At 55.0% G+C, this 15,569-nt stretch overlaps 1 pseudogene; it reads right to left on the bottom strand.

Annotated features, from left to right (window-relative positions):
• Positions 1-5,403: 5,403 nt before the first annotated feature.
• Positions 5,404-8,716, bottom strand: LOC115502140 (annotated as a pseudogene).
• Between the last annotated feature and the right edge of the window lie 6,853 nt (positions 8,717-15,569).

The raw sequence follows: 15,569 nt of genomic DNA, 5'->3' as shown, positions 1-15,569 counted from the left end.
CATAAGAATCTTTAAACAGGGAGATCTGGGAAGCTTCTGAGCTGGACGGGGACATCGGGAACACTCCTGGAGAGGGCATGGGGGCTCTGTGTGCCCACCCCCCACCCATACATCTTGCCCTACACATCTCTCTCCTTTCCATTAGGCTGTTCCTAAGTTGGAGCCTTTATAATAAACTGCTACGTGTATGTAAAGTATTTTGCTGAGTTCTTTGAGCCATTCTAGCAAATTATTAAACCCAAGGAGGGGGTTGTGGGAAATTTATAGCTGGTCGGTCGGAGGAGCGGGGGCCGCCTGGGCCTGTGACTTGTGTCTGAGGCGGGGCAGTCTTGGGGGGCTGAGCCCTCGACCTGTGTGGTCTGCGCTAACTCTGAGCGGTTAGTGTCAGAATTGAATCGAGTTGTAGGACAGCCAGCTGGTGTCCGGGAAGTGGAGAACTGGTTGGTGCGGAAAGGACCCACACGTTTGGTGTCGGAAGTGTTCTGTGGGTAGAAACAGATCCCAGCATACGCCTAGTTCGGAAGGCCTGGCTTTTGCTCTGAGGCGAGCATTGGTTGCTAACATCAAGGCCCAGCATCAGGAAGATGTGGCCATGCCCTCGCAGCCATGCTGGACATCTAGGGTCTCTCTCGCAGGGTGCCTGCCCACTGGAACTTCGGGCACGGACGACCAGAGCAGGAAGAATCTTCCCTCTTGTCAGCTGGCTCCCCCAGGGGAGGGGAGGTAGGAGGAGCTGGGCTCACCCATCTGGCTGGTAACCTACTTCCTTTGTCGGGAGCAAGAGGGATATGGCAAAAGGCCACTGTGCTTAAGGAGAATCCCTCCTCACAAAACCCGGAGGACCGGGGAAGAAGTGAGCCTCACTACCGAACAACACCTGCATCACAGGGCTGACGCGATCAAGTACAATGACTCGTTGAAAGTACTTCCAGCCACCTAGAACGAGGTCACTGTCAAGACACCTTATAAAATATTATTTACCAAACATCGTCTGGTGGCTGTATGTGGAACCGGCCTCTCTGTGCCCTGCCTCCCAAGCTCTGCCTCACGAGTGCGGGAGGAAACGTCGACAGAGGGCCAGGTCGAGCCCAGACACCCATCCTTGACTTCCTAGCACATGCCAGCGCCCGTGGGCCGCCCACCATTCCATCGAGAACAGCGTAAACATTAGACAGTTTGTAATTATACTTAGAACAAATCTTCCCCTCACTGGCGTGGCTTAAACTCCCCGGGACATCCCAAAATAAGCCTGTTCCCTGCTCCCTCGGGTGGGTGCCCAAGCAAGAGGGGATGCGCAGATTTTCTCCTAGCCACGCTCTGCTCTTTGCGAAGGAGCGAAGTAACAATCTGATTTTTCAAAACGGGGAATTATAACCACCCTTGCCGGTGGGTGGTGTCGTCAGGCAGCAGATGCAATGCCGACGAGAGCCCTGTCGGCCCGTCTTCCTCCTTCCCTCCTCCTCCTTCCTTCCCACCCTCTCTCTTCCTTTCATCCTGCTACAGGGTAGTACTAATCATCATAACTAACAGCTTGGGTGTTCTATGCAGCAGACGCTGTTGTGGGTTTTTTTTTTTAATGCTTATTTCTTTATTTTGAGAGAGAGAGACGGTGCACGTGCACGCTCAGGTGAGGGGCAGAGACAGAGAGGGAGAGAGAGAATCCCAAGCGGGCTCTGTGCTGTCCGTGCAGAGCCGGATGCGGGGCTTGATCCCACGAGCCATGAGATCGTGACCTGAGCAGAAATCCAGAGTGAGACGCTTAACCGGCTGAGCCCCGCCAGGCGCCCCGACACTCTTGTGTTTTCTACGAAATAATTCACTTATTCCTCATCCCAGCCCTAGGAGGTAGGCACTATAATTACCTCTGCTTTATAAACGAGACACCAGGAAACTTGGCCAGGTCACAAGATTAGTTACATAGTCGAGCTAAGATTCAAGCCCAAGCTCTATAACTGTGGCTCCAGACCCCGTGGGTTTCACTGGCATCCTCGGCTGCCTCTAGTCTTGGATAATCAAGATTTAGGGCTGGGTCTCGGAGAGGTGAAATGAGGGCCTGAGGGCCCTACTTTCACCGGAAGCCTAAATAACCAGGATGAGGGAATGCTTGCTGAGGTCCAGCCCAGCTAACAGAAAATTCTCTGCACCTGATTAGAAAACCGGTCAAAGCAACCATCATAGAGTATTATTTCCCTTTATTTTTTTTTTCACAAAAATTTTTTAACGTTTATTTTTGACAGAGAGAGAGACAGAATCGGAAGCAGGCTCCAGGCTCCGAGCTGTCAGCACAGAGCTCGATGCGGGGCAGGAACCCACGAACTGTGGGATCATGACCTGAGCCGAAGTCGGACGCTTAACCGACTGAGCCACCCAGGCGCCTCTTGTTTTCCTTTATCTCGCCACTGTTCTTTGCACGTGAAGATTTTGGGGGACCCTCCTGGAGAGCGGCTGACCAAGGTCTGGCGCAGAATCTCTTCCCCCGCTCCCCACCATCGTATCTAACGCAGACTGCCCTTTGGTGTGTGAGGCCATGTGTCACACGCCCAGTGCTTTCTCCTCCAGGCTGAACAGCTTCTGGTCCTTCAACCACTTCTCTGTGGGGCAGCAGGGCAATGCCTCAGCACCTCGCAGCCCACCAGCCCAGCCCGGAGCTCCCCGTGAACTCAGAATGGCTCCCCCTAGACCTGCTCCGCTCTGGGCACGGGCCCTCCCGTCTGGACTTACCAGTTTGATGCCCTAGGCCCTTGTGAACACGGGCTCAGCTCACAGATGCCCAGAGCGGCCCTCAACCCGCAGTGACTGTGGTGGATGGACACACGCCCCAGCCTCCCCTCCTTCAGGTGAAGGGTTCTGGAAGGTTCTCTTTGCTTCTCAGAAGTTTTATCAGAAGCAGGTATCATCCTTGGCAGTGACCTTGATAGCATGCCCTCGTGTTGGTTTTTCTTCTTTTTCTGGGACTTCTTCCTGTTTTCTCAGTCCTGCTTCTAAAGATCGGCTCTCAAAGAAATTACTTGGATGCAAGTTCTTTGTCTCGAGCTCTGTTTTTGAAGGAAGCCACGCTGAGACTACCAGAGTCCAGACAGCCCCCCCCCTTACATTTCCTCTCAGAAAGCCCCCTACAAAATGTGCTAGAGAGATGTGGGGATGGGGGCAGAGTTGTCGTGGTCTTGGGGTAAAGGGGAGCAGTGGTGTGGCCCGTTAGAGGTCCCAGGAGCCTCTCTCACGGCCAGAATGCGGGGCTGAGAGCAAATGCCAGGAACACACCGAGGGTATGTCTTGGGGGGGGTGGGGGGATGGGCAGCGGGCCTTCAGATGGTGCCTAGGACAGCTGACGACCTTATAGGCCCTACCCATGTACTGGGGTGGCTGTGCTGGACACAAGGGGGGCACCAACTACTGTCTGAGGTCCTAACTGTCAGCCGGCCTGAATTTCAGAATTGCCAGCCTCTAACATCACATGGGACAATTCCTTAAAATATCTATCTATCTATCTATCTATCTATCCATCATCTCTATATCTCTATACCTATACTTATATCTATATCTATATCATTTATATCTATATTTATACCTTTATCTAAATCTATACCTATACCTATGTCTATATCTATATCTATATCTATATCTATATCTATATCTATCTATATCATCTATCTATATCAGTCCGGGGACTGACTATATCTAGTCAGTCTGGGGAACCCTGACCCATACAGGCGTGCTGATTTTTATTAACCTGCTTTCCGCTTGTATTAATTTGGAGGAGGGGGTTAAAGGAGTGGGTATGTGGGATCCGTCCCGAGCCTCACCTTGTGTTGGATGACTTCCTAAATATTATGGGGAATAAGCTGGCCAATTACGACAGGTTGAACTTGAATTTTTCTGCATCAGAGTTCAGGTCTTGACAAAGATTTCCTGACGTCAGGCCTCATGACCTGTGGCTCTTACTGGCTGAATTTGGGACAGAAACTCAGGGGGTGGAGATCTCCAGGAGCCGGGTCCTCGCCTGGACAAAGACTTATTAAAAAAAAAAAAAAAAAAAAAAGCTGTCTGGCCCCAACTTTCTCTAGAGAGCAACTACTGAAAATTCTTTTGATTTTTTTTAATGTGTATTTATTTTTGAGAGAGAGAGAGACAGAGCACAATTGGGGAGGGTCAGAGTGATAGGGAGACACAGAATCCGAAGCAGGCTCCAGGCTCCGAGCCGTCAGCACAGAGTCCGTCTCGGGGGCTCCAACGCATGAACTGTGAGATCATGACCTGAGCCGAAGTCGGACGCTTAACCGGCTGAGCCCCCCAGGCGCAATCCTGAAAGTTGTTTTAAAATGGATTCTTTAGGGGGCGCCTGCGGGGGGCTCAGTCGGTTGAGCATCTGACTCTTGATTTCCGCTCAGGTCGTGATTCCAGGGTTGTGAGATCGAGCATCCAGTACGGAGCCTGCTTGGCATTCTTTGTCTCCCTCTGCCCCTCCCCCGCTTTCCCCTACTCTGTCTGTGAAAAAAAACAAATCCAAACCGGATTGTTTGGTATTTGGCTCCATATCACGTATCTCTGTGGGCCTTTCAAGGTTAAGAGCCCCTACGTTATTTCATAACCGATTCAGTCCAAAAGGGTGAATGCTCAGTCATTGGTGAAAGGCCATTATCTAAATGACAGTCCAGTCCTTACAGCTGATACAGCAGGAAATGTGCAGGAAATGTGTTTTGCACGTTCTTTCTGAACTTGTTGCCTTTTTGCAGGTACCACTTGCTAGCTGCTGTAGAATTTGTCCTGAGAAGGCCCCTGGGAGACGGTCTGCAGGATCCTACAGCGGCACAAAGCAGGTGGCGGGGCGCGTGGGGGTGAAGCCCCTCCCCCCAGAAGTGTTCAGTGTCCTTGAACATGGAGCCTTCACACTGGAGGTTCGGGCTTTACCAAAACGCAAACCCTTGGAGGTCGCGGTCTGCTGTTCACAAAGAGCCGATAACGGCTACCCAGCCGTCCTTCCTTTTTTTTTCTCTTCATAGAAGACAGGGAATACTTTATTCAGACCCATCAGAGAAACAGACGGCTTGGGTCTATCACAAAGCATCATTTTTTTTCTTAAGTTTATTTTATTTATTTTGGGAGAGAGAGAGTGGGGGAGGGGCAGAGAGAGAATCCCAGGCGGGCTCCGTGCGCTCAGCACACAGCCCGACGCGGGGCTCGGTCTCTCAAGCCGTGAGATCATGCCCTGAGCCGAAATCAAGAGCCTGACCCTCAAATGCCTCAGCCACCCGGGCGCCCCAAGGTATTGTGTTTTTAAAAAGAGGCCAGCAATTGTATAGGAGAGTATACACTTCTACATACAAATGAACGGATCAGAGCACAACTTTTCAATATTTAAAACAGAATAAGCTTTCCTGTAAAAGCAGCACCTTTGTGACGTCTTTAACTGTAGTGCTCCTCTCCTCCTTCCTCACCCTCTCCTGCCACAGAATCCACACCAACCTCCTCAGAATCCTTCTCGAGGGTGGCCGTGTTCTCATGGGCCTCTTCCTCCGTGCCCCTACCCACATACCAGTGGACAAGGGCGTGCCTGGCATACATCGGGTCAAACTCGTGGTCTAGGTGAGCCCAGGTCTCGGGGCTGGCCGTGGTGCTCTCAGCATACACACAGCTCGCTGCACCTTGGTCGGGTCTCCAGCAGGTAGCACGGTGGGAGGCAGGTTACTGATGGCAACTCTGAAGCCAGCCGGGCACCAGTCCCCAAACTGGACGGTGCTTTTGGTCTCGATGGCAGCAATGGCGGCACTGACGTCTCTGGGAAGCATAGGACCGCTGTACAACGGGCAGCAAGCCACGTATTTGCCACGGCGAGGCTCACGTCTCACCGTCTGGTTCGCTGACTTAAAGGATGCATCGATGATCTCTGCTACGGGATGCTGTTCACAGCAGGCCCTCTCAGCGGAGATGACAGGAGCGTAGGTGGCCACGGGGACGTGGATGCGGGGGTAGGGCACCAGATCGGTCCGGAATTCTCTCGGATCAACACTTAGGGCTCCATCAAATCCGAGGGAAGCAGCGACGGAGGACACAGTTTGACTTATCCACCTGTTCAGGTCAGTAGCCCAGGTTGGGTGTTCGGTACTGAGGTTTCTACGACAGATGTCATAGATGGCCTCGTCGTCTACCAAGAAGGCACAATCAGAGTGCTCGCTCCAGCGCGGTGTGGGTAGTGAGGATGGAGTTGTAGGGCTCAACGACAGCCGTGGAAACCTTGGGGGCTGCGTAAGTGGAGAGCTCCAGCTCGGGCTTCTCGCCATAATCGACAGAGAGACGATGCACCGGCAGGGAGGTGATCCTGGAGACAGGTCCTCCTCCAAAGCTGTGGGAAACCAAGAAGCCCTGAAGACCCGTGCGCTGGCGGGCCAGTTTCTGAATTCGGTCCAAGACAAGGTCCATGATCTCCTTGCCAATGGTGTAGGGTCCTGGGGCATGGTTATTAGCGGCATCTTTCTTGCCGGTGAGGAGCTTCTAGGGCAGAAGACCTGATGGTGGCTGCCGGTGTGAACTTCAGCCACGGCTCCGGGTTCCAGGTCACCAAAGCTGCCCTGCGCACGTGTGCTCGTCTCACTGAAGAAGTTGTTGAAGGAGCCATCTCCTCCCCCAATGGTCTTGTCACTTGGCACCTGACCCTTGGGCTGGATGCTATGTTCCAGGCAACAGGGCTCCCAGCGGCCATCGCGGACCCGGACACCAGCCTGGCCAACGTGGACGGCAATGCGCTCACACACGATTGCTGCTCTGTGGCTGCCCACCTCCGGAGATTACTTTTAATGGAAGAGACGAGTGTTGAGTTCCCGCCAGGATGTCTATTTCATCTTGCCGGGATCCAGAGGCTTTATGTTCTCTCCTTCCTCCCCGATCCCACAACCTGCTGCGGAAGGAACTGGAAAAGCAGTGCCAGCCCGCGGAAGCAGTTTACCGATAGCAGCCCGTGTAACGGCCACCACGTTATTATAGAAAATACATCAATAACCATTCAGGATTCAAAGTGTTACAATCATCGTATATGACATGATCACTAGGGATTTCGCTGATCTGCAGGCTTCCTGTTGTCTCACTATATCTTTTTTTTTTTTATGATTACACTATGTAATATGTGCAATTCGTTAAAGAAATTCTCTCATTACCGCCCCCCAACCATGAATAAGTTTTCTCTTATATTTATTCTTCTGGAGGAGCTTTACAGGTACACATCCCAAACCTTAAAATCCTGTGTGTGTGAAGGTGGGGGGCGGGAGTGATAGGACTTGATTCTGTTCATTTTGCATGGTCGTTTGGGAATTAGTGCTGATTTCACTGCCCCCCACCCCCCACCCCGGTCTCCTTTTCCTGGAATGTGACAGCCTCTCCCTTCACTCGGGTTTTCTTCCGGTCTCCCGCCAAGGTCTGTCCTGTCCTTGGTAAAGAGGTTGTGCATTGGTTTTTATGAGTCACCTCTTTCTTCCCTTTAATTTTCCAGCTGGTTTTTGTTATTATATCAGAAAAGCACTAAGCCCGGAGTATTTCTTTTCCAGGCAGCCACCGTATGGAATTGCCGTACTAGTTCTAAGTGTTTTCCAGTCAATTCTAATTGGTTTTCTAGGTGGGTAGTTATATCATCAAACACTTTCTTGTCTCCTTGTCAATATTTATAATTCTCGGTCCATTCAGAATTTAATGAGAATACCTCTCTTGTCCCAATGATTCTGTGAGGTATTTTTTATTATGTTAAGGAAATAACATTTGATTACAGTTTTCTTTTTTTTTTAATTTTTTAACGTTTTTATTTATTTTTGAGACAGAGAGAGACAGAGCATGAACGGGGGAGGGGCAGAGAGAGAGGGAGACACAGAATCGGAAATAGGCTCCAGGCTCCGAGCCATCAGCCCAGAGCCCGACGCGGGGCTCGAACTCACAGACCGCGAGATCGTGACCTGGCTGAAGTCGGGCGCTTAACCGACTGAGCCACCCAGGCGCCCCTTGATTACAGTTTTCTATGGATTTTTTTTTTTTTTTTTGATTCTGGGAAGAATGCTGGATTTTCTTCAGATAAAGACTCTGTCGTCAGACGCTGGGGTCGGGTCCCACCGAGCGAGTGGAATGTGTAATGCTGCGTAGCAGGAAGACAAATCAGATATCGGTGCATATCCGCATTTAAACGTCCAGAAAACTTCAATAGTTTACGGGGACAATAGGACGGTGTATTTGATGTTAGATTATTCCAGATAACCCAGACTGTTCCAGGTGGAACAGTCAACCACCCTTTGCTCTCTCGTCTACCTGCCCTCCCTGCCTGCCCTCACTGTGGGGACGACATGGCCCAGGCCCCCAAGAACCCCCGCCCACCTCTACCCTGCTAATGGGTGCGCTGGAAGAAAAGAAGGGAGGGGGAGGAAGCGGGGGGTCCAGCGTGTTTCTCTGCCTTCTGGGGCATCCCTGGAAGAAGGGATACCCACTCCCACTGCATAGCGCTCCTTTGATGGCCAAGCGACAGTCAGATGAGCCTGGTCTGGGGGCTTTTGCTAAAACCGCCTTAAACCACCTCTCCGGCCATCGGAGCCCCAGCTCTAAGGGCCGCAGCAGCAGGGCCGGCTTCGTGGGCGTCCGCCCGCAGCCGCGTGGCCGCAATCCGTGCAGGGGACCCTGACCCATGCAGGACCACCGCAGTCACGCGTGGCTGCTGGGGACACGCTCGCCGTCCAGCCTGAGTCCCCATGTAGGTGTCCGGCCTTCTTATGCACGCATCTCTGCTGCGTGAGTGTGTGTGTGTGAGTGAGCAGTCCTGAGTCCTAGCGTGAGGGCCTCTCCTTCCCGGATCTGCCGGGAGGGGTGAATCGGCTGCCGTGGACCCATTCTTCCCATGACAGGCTCACAAATCCAGGTGAAAGGTTGGCCCGGCGCGTGGAGGGCTTCAGACGGCAAAGCGCCGGGCACAGGGGCTGGTGCCGGAGGCTTCGGAGAGGGCTGGGGGTCCACCCTTGTTGAGACGTGTTGATGAACACGCCAGTACCTCAATTCTTCCTTTCTCAGCAGCTTAGCCGCTACACTGGAGGCAAAGCCACGTCTGGCTTTTCTCTGGGTCCCAGTCAATTCTTCCACGGTCCCTAACGTGGCCTTAGTCTCCAAGGTCTTTCTTCTTCCTGTTTAGCCAGAGGAAGAATAGTGGTTAAGAGCTTGGGATTGAATTCAGTTCTGCCACCTGCCAGCTGTGTAACCTTGAGCAAATTATGGACCCTCTCTGTGCCTTAGTTCTGCCGTCCGTAAAATGGGATGAATAGCAGTACCGACTCGTCCCCTGCTTTAAACCTCTGGCTCCTTGCCCCCCGCCAGCCAAACTCCAAGTCTTTGATGTGCAGCATAAGGACCCCCTCCCCATCGGCCCACCTCGGCTGTGTCCCAGCCTCACTTAGCTCTCAGCACTGATTTGCACGGCAGTCCTACCGAGGTGAGGAGAGCTCAGATGGACTTGCCCGGCGCCGGTGAGGGGCAGAGCCCGGGACAGCTCAGGGCCCGCAGGACACCAAAGTCCTTCCTCCCCAACCTGCCCCTCACATCGCCCTGTGTTTCCAGAACATTCCATGCTGTCTCATTCCTCTGTCTCCTTGTCTATACACCGTTCTCCTCCCCAGGGCATCCAGAGAATCGTGAGTGAGTTGGGCCACGGCAAGCAGGTGCAGACGAGAGGGGGCGGAGCCAGCAGACAGGAGTCGTGGGGGGCCACGGAGGGGTGCGGTCACAGCCGCATTTCAGACACTGGTGTGAGCACAGCCCCGTGCCCTCCCTTTCCTGAAGGGGGGGCGTGGCTTTCCACGCGGGATCCTGACACCCACACCCACGGCCTCCACGTTTCAGGCAGAGGTTGAAAAGTGCCCACAGCGTGTCTGCATCTGATCCGCTGAGGCTCGGCTTGCGCCCTGCGGTTGTCATGGCGACACATAATTGCGGCGTCCCTGGCGACGGGAGTAAGTGCCCGTCGCGGACCACGGGGCCGCACAGCTTGTGCTTCTTCCGCCACCAAGGATCCCCTTCGGGACGGCTACCTCGGCGACAAAGCACTTGCGGCCGACTGTGTCTGCCCGACTGGGGCCCTGGGAAGGGTGTGGGGGGTCCGGCTCAGCGAGGGCTGAGCCTGGGTCCCTGCCCCCGCGCCTTGATTTCACAGCCCCCCGCCTCACCCCACCCCTGGTTCGGCCTCTCCAGGGCTGTGGCCCGCTCCGAGAGCCGAGCGCCGAGGAAATCGATCCCAGGATTTCCCGAGTCCTAGTGCTTATCCCGACTATTACGACTGTGATTAAAGAGGATCCTGCCCCCGAGGCTCAGCGCCAGTCTCCCCCGAGCATCACTCCCAGCACCAAATCTCTGTGATGATTCTCGTGGAAAAGAATGAAGCCTTCTCTTCCCTTCACCGCCCCCTACAGCTCCTGGCCTGCATCACATTTATCGTTTATTCATTCAACAAACGCTAGCGACTATGCACCGCACCGAGCACCAGGCACTGTACTAGATTATAGAACGCTGAGCCAAACAGACGGACGTCTCTGCCCTCATGGGGCTTGAAACCTCACGTGGGAGCAGACAATAAACGCAACATGTTAAGTAAATTATGCATTAGGAGGTATTAGGGGGTGGCCTGGGCCAAAGAGATAAACGAGCAAAGAAGGGAGATGCCGGGGAAGGGGATTTCAATTTGTACTTTTATTTTTTTAAATTTTTTAATGTTTATTTTTGAGAGAGGGAGAGCAGGGGAGGGGCAGAGAGAGAGAGAGAGAGAGAGAGAGAGAGAGAGAATCCAAAGCAAGATCCAGGCTCTGAGCCGTCAGCACAGAGCCGGACGCAGGGCTTGAACTCACAAACCATGAGATCGTGACCTGAGCAGAAGTCAGACGCTTAACTGACTGAACCACCCAGGCGCCCCAAGGGATTTCAATCTTTAAAAGAGTGGTCTGTGAGGGACTCACTGACAAGTAGTATTTGAGTGGGGAGCTGGAGGAAAGGAGAGAGCAGTTCATCCAGATATCTAGGAAAAGAATGTTCTAGGCTGAGGGAGTAGCCCCTGCCAAGGCCCTGAGGTAGGAGGGAGTGTGGCGTGTTAGCGCAACGGCTAGCAGAACAGCTGGCTGGAGCGGGGACAAGGAGGGGACTAATGGAATGGAGACGTTGTGGGTCATTGCGGGCTCACGGGCTTTCACAGGAGTGAAAGGTAGAGCCTTTGGAGGGATGTTGGTAAAGTGTCACCCTCACTGTGGTCTTGAGAATTGACCGCGGGGGGGCAGGGTGGAAGTGGAAACCAGTAACCAGGTGACAGACGATCCAGTTTGGACCGGCCTGGCAGGGAGGAGGGGTGAGGGGGAAAGGTTCTAGATGGGAGGGGTGAGCAGAGGTCCTAGATGTACCCGGACGCAGGAGCGCCTGGGTTTGCTGGTGGGACCGGAAGGACGCCTGCCGAAGGCAAGCAATCCGGGGGCTTGCAAGGGCTGGCAAGGCCGCGGAGCGGTGGGGTGGGAGGGCAGGATCCCAGGTCGGGGTGTGTTCGGTTTGAGATGTTACAGAGACACCCCCACGGAGGTGTCGGGTGGGCGTCTGGAGACACCGGGCTGGCGTTCTAGAGAGAGGTCCAGACCAGAGATCCCATCTCCGTGAGGAGATGACTTACAACGCCTGCAGGCTGAGTGAGCACGGCAAGGGGGTGAGTGCACCTGGGGCAGAGAACGGGTCCCAGCACGGAGCCCTGGGCCACCGACCAGAGGAGATCAAGAGGAACCAGCAACAGCCAGCGAGGCAGACGGGCGAGGAGAGCCAGGGAAGGAAGCGCTTCGAGAAAGAGGGAGAGACCAGCTGCTCGCTGCTACTGGAAGATTGGGGGCGGGGGGAGGGCGACTGTCCAGCAGGGTCCGCGGTGAGGTGGCCCCGGCCCTTCCGTGGTCTGGAGAGAAAGGGCTGGATGGCTTTTGCCAGGGGGTGGTTGTAGAGCGGGGCGGAGCAGGGTGGGGGGCAGCCGCTGCAGGGGTGTGGGTGGGAAGAGCAGAGCTGCTGGCTGGGGGCAGCCGCAGGAAAGCTCGCTCTTGGCTGCCGGCGCTTCTTGGCAGAGTCAGTTTCACGTCTCCGGATGCCTGGGGAGAACTCCGGGCTACTTGAGTCAGTCTCTGGGGACGAGGCCCCCATTCTTTCGGTTTTAAGAGTCACCAGGTGATTCCATCGTGTAGCCAAGAGGAAGAACCACCGAGGGAGGGAAAGACACACTGAGCAGCAGGGGAAGACGGGGAACGATGGCTCCGGCTCCGGGAGAGCCGAGCGGCGGTTTCCAGCTACAAGAAATGTCATCTGTGGGCGTCACCGCTGGAAGGGGCCCGTGGGGGAGGGGGCCTGGCGGAAGTTCCCGTCTGACTGTCTCTTTGCCAGAGGAATGGGAAGAAAGGTTACCCGCTGGAGGGGACAGTCTGAAATGGTCCTGGAGGGGAGTGGGAAGGGGAAGGAGCCTGGGGTTGGGGGGGGGGGTCTCCTGTGGTCCCAGGCAGTACAGCGTCCCCACCCCAGGCTTGAGGCCAGCAACTCAGAGTGCGACCAGGAGGCCTGGCCACCTGCAGCCCCACGGCCCTGGGCCTCTGCCTTGGGGCCCGCAGACCCGCTCGAAGTGCTTGCCGTTCGGTCCGGTTGAACTCCGCCCTCCGCTGCTGCATGCTCTTGACCGAGCTCTTCGGTGCCCCAGCACCTTCGTCTGTGACACAGTGACGGTGCCCTCCGCCGAAGAGCGTGGGGAAGGCCACAGGTGGGCTGAGAGCACCAGGACAACAGCTGTCCCACCGTGGGCACGTAGTGTCAGCTCCTGTTACAATTCCCGATTAGTCGGGGACTGGCTGCGCCCACCGAAAGAGCCCCTCTCTCATCTTCCGCGCCCCTCCTCGCTTCTTCACGTACTCCAGGGAACGTGGCACATACCGGCCACGTGGAAATTACGTGGCCCTTACACACCTTTGGCCAGACAATTAACTACTTCCTGAGTGTTGGTCTGGTATAAGCTGCAAGATCATCGACACCGAGGAGGCAAAAACCAGACGCAGACATCGGCCTGTTTCACCAGTACCTTCCCCTCTCCGGTCCCCCCCGCTCCCCCCAACGTACACACTCTGATTCCGAGCTTCACTGCAGAGTTATAAATAAAATGGGCCATTTGTGCTTCCTCTGCTTAGCAGAAAAACATCTGAGATCGCGGACAGTAAGAGGCACGACAGAACAGAGTCACTAAAATAAGAATAAGAAACGTGACCGGACGACCAAGCTGGGGGGCTCTACCAGAGACCCCGGCACCGTGGAGAGCCGTGCACTCCCATCTCTGCACTTCCTGAGGTCGGGGGAGCGTACCTACCTTCCCGAAGACGGCATTGCTAACTTTGCAGGCATATATTTGTCTAGATGAACCGTGGGGTGTTTTCCTCCGTGTTTTCGGAAAATGGCAGGCCCGTTGGCTCTTCAAGACCCAGCTTCCTCTGGGCTGGGTGGGAGGCGGTCACTGGTGAGAGCCGAGAGCCTGGGTGGTTTTGCTCCCTGCAGAAGGCCCTGTGATGGTGAAAAGGGTTGGGGGGGGGGGGCTTCCTGTCCCTGGGCTAAGGCGGGAAGACTGGGTATCAGGGCCCCTACCAGCAAAACTCCAGGATTGTCTGAGGTGGACACCTGTCCTTCGTGACGAGCCCCGGAGACCCCTTTCCCGGGTGACCAGACGACAGGACGGTACAGGGAGGGGCCGGCCTGGCCCCATTCAATCGGGGCTGTGATGTCACTGCAGATTCTGTAATCGGAAGGATCACGCGGGGGCCGAGCCCCACGTCCTCTGCTCTGCGCCTGCTGACTTCGCTTCCTGCCCGTGGGTCTCTGAGATGCCCATCCCAGCAGGCACAGCAAAGGACGATGTCCTCGTGGAGGAACCTGGGTCCTTCAGTTGCACAGGCTTCTCCGACACCCAGGACGCACGGTGATGATGAGCACATTCGTATTTCGAGAGGGCTTCGTGGGCTGCGAACTGCGGTTACGGGAGCCACCGAGAACACAGCTGGGCTGGCGCCCAAAGCCACTCTGCTAGATGACAAGGACGTGTCTTGAGATGGTGCTAATTCTCGGGCCTTGATTGCAGACGAACCGCTTTCCGCCTTGATTAAAATGGGAGCTTATGGGTGCTAAATGTGGCTGTCGCTACAGACAAATTGACTTTGATTTACATTTGGAATGGGTCGTCTTGTCCCCTTGCTGTGCACTAACTCACGCGGCAAGATCTGGAATTTAATTTTTTTTTTTTTCCTTCCGAGAGCTATTCAAGCACCCGGGGACTCTGAGGCTTGGGGGGGTTCAGATACGGGGGCCCTCCCAAATCCCCAACAGATGGCACGGCTGGTCCAAGCACAGGGCGTCAGAGTCTCAGAGACCGATCCGAACACAGGAGCCGTCCATCGAGAGTCAGAAGACGGGCACGGCTGGGTCCCAGAGCGCTGCACCCGTGTGGTCTGGTCACCTCTCCCGCAGGCCCTCCAGACCTCAGGTAGAGCCTTGCCCTGTGTAGACGCTGAGATGTGAGGTCAGACACTACTTGGCTCTAAAAACAAAAGGGTCGGTCTTCAAAAATACGGTAGAGATAGCCTTCGAGCTATAGGAAGCAGAAGCTTCCCGAGATCCTTCTAGGGAGCAAGGTGAGAAATAAAAATAGATCAAGCAGGGCATTTTATAATTAGGCGCTCAGGGGTTCGGTGCCGCCCGCAGACGTGTTAGGAACGCAGAGGGACAGAGGGTGAGGTGAGCAAGTCCCTGGGTGCTCCCGAGGGAAGATTTAGGTGCCCTGACGGGGACAAGGGGAGCCGAGTGAGTGGAGGAGAGAAGGAGGGGCGCTCCAGGCAGGAGAGAAGCCAGGACAAAAGTACGGAGGGCAGCAGAGAAAGGTGCGTGTGCGTGTGTGCGTGCGTGTGTGCGTGTGTGTCCACGTGCCTGTGTGTTAGTTTCTACCGCGACCGTAACAAAGAGTCACAGACGGGGTGGCTCGTAACAGAAACTTACTCTCTTGCAGTTCTGGACGCTACAAGTGCGAGATCGGGGTGTCACCGGGGCCATCAGCAGAGCGCACGAGGCTCTGGGGGGCGGGGGGCGGGTGTGCTCTGCGCCTCCAGCTCAGATTCTGGTGCTACTGGATGTCCTTGGAGTTCCTTGGCTTCTAGATGCATCCTTCCAACCCCTGACCCCACCCTGACGCGACCTTCTGCTTGAGCGCACGTCTTCATGGTGTTTTCCTCTCTGTGCGTCTGTCTCTGTGCCCCCTCTCTTCTCCTAAGGACCCAGTCATCTAGATTAGCGGTCCCCTTCATGACCTCACCTTAAGGAACCAAAGACCCTATTTCCAGAGAAGGTCACATTCACAGGTGCCAGGCATGTGGCTTCAGCATCTCTCTCTGGGGGACACAACTCAACCCACATGGCATACTTGTGGGCCCCAGAGGCAGTCCTGCCCACCTCTTGGGGGAAATTCTGCCGGGTAGAACTGGGGCATGGGGCGGGGGGAGAGCTCAGGCAGGTGGGGCTGGAAGTCTGGGAGG

Source organism: Lynx canadensis, chromosome A2, assembly GCF_007474595.2.
Source record: "Lynx canadensis isolate LIC74 chromosome A2, mLynCan4.pri.v2, whole genome shotgun sequence".
NCBI classification, from domain to species: Eukaryota; Metazoa; Chordata; class Mammalia; order Carnivora; family Felidae; genus Lynx; species Lynx canadensis.
This window is presented reverse-complemented; position numbering and strand designations above follow the sequence as displayed.